The sequence below is a fragment of the Sinocyclocheilus anshuiensis genome, unplaced genomic scaffold (assembly GCF_001515605.1).
Source record: "Sinocyclocheilus anshuiensis isolate Anshui unplaced genomic scaffold, SAMN03320099.WGS_v1.1 scaffold468, whole genome shotgun sequence".
Taxonomy (NCBI): domain Eukaryota; kingdom Metazoa; phylum Chordata; class Actinopteri; order Cypriniformes; family Cyprinidae; genus Sinocyclocheilus; species Sinocyclocheilus anshuiensis.
Genome location: NW_015557069.1, coordinates 15,281 through 16,404, shown reverse-complemented (window position 1 = coordinate 16,404; position 1,124 = coordinate 15,281).

Genomic DNA, 1,124 nt, shown 5'->3' with positions numbered 1-1,124 from the left:
ATATATATATATATATATATATATATATATAAAATGTTATCACATACTTTTGCTGCAATTTTAATCGACTATTTCAATAGTGTATGCCCCATTTTGGCTCCGCTTTGTTATCTTAAGCGCTCCCACTAAATGTGGTACAGAGGCGCCTCAACTATTAGTGTAAATAATTTCAAACATTTCTGTCACAAAAGACTCCATTGATACAAAAATACACACATTACCATGCAAAGCAACCGTACAGCACTTAGCAGTGGTCAAAAAATATTTCCAAAACGAGTTTTGGATTAATTCCTGCTTTTAAACTCTTACTTTTAAATTACCACACGACCCTGGTGTTTGTCCAAAAACAGTATAATTTGGCTGGGAATTTTGTGGATGGAGGGAGGAAAAAACCCTGACATTTCAGATTAGGGTGGAAATAAAATAACTGACTAACCCCCTTTAAAATATGGAATTATTTTAAGTCCTCATGTCAAATAACTACTAACTAGGGCTGTCAAAAATTTTTTTTCGAATTTCGAATATTCGTCTAATTTAAAATAAAAATCCACATTCGAATGCAAAAACGTTGCATTCGAATTTTAGGTGTGCGTCAAGGCCAAAGTATACTTCGGCCGTCCACATCCGCATTACGTCATCAGGAGGGCTCGCGTAGAGTCCGCACCCCGTCCGCGTGCAGGCAATTTTTTGAGACCGCGCGGACAGTGAGCGTACAACAGCGTATGCGCGAGGTGAATGTTGAGACAGAGTCGAGCTCGTCCGTCCGCGCTCATCCGCGGTTGAGTATACTTTGAAAGCTGTGCGGACGTGGCTGTGCGCGAGACGGAACGGAACACAGAAAGTGAAGTATACCCGGGCCTTCAGGCAGCCTTATCAGTGGCGCACGAAATGCGACCACGATGTAAGTGTCATTGAATTTTAATGCTTTTGTTAGGGAAGAATCAATGCGGGGAACATGTTGTTTATGTCAAACCCGAAACCAAGCCGTTATTTATCGCATTTTCTAGAGGGACATCTATCACCGTTGCACTCGCGTCTCGCAGAAGAGAGCTGCATGTTTAGAAAGCTATGTAAAATTAATGTAAGTTCAACTTTTAAAAAACATGTCTCAAGACTTTATGGCA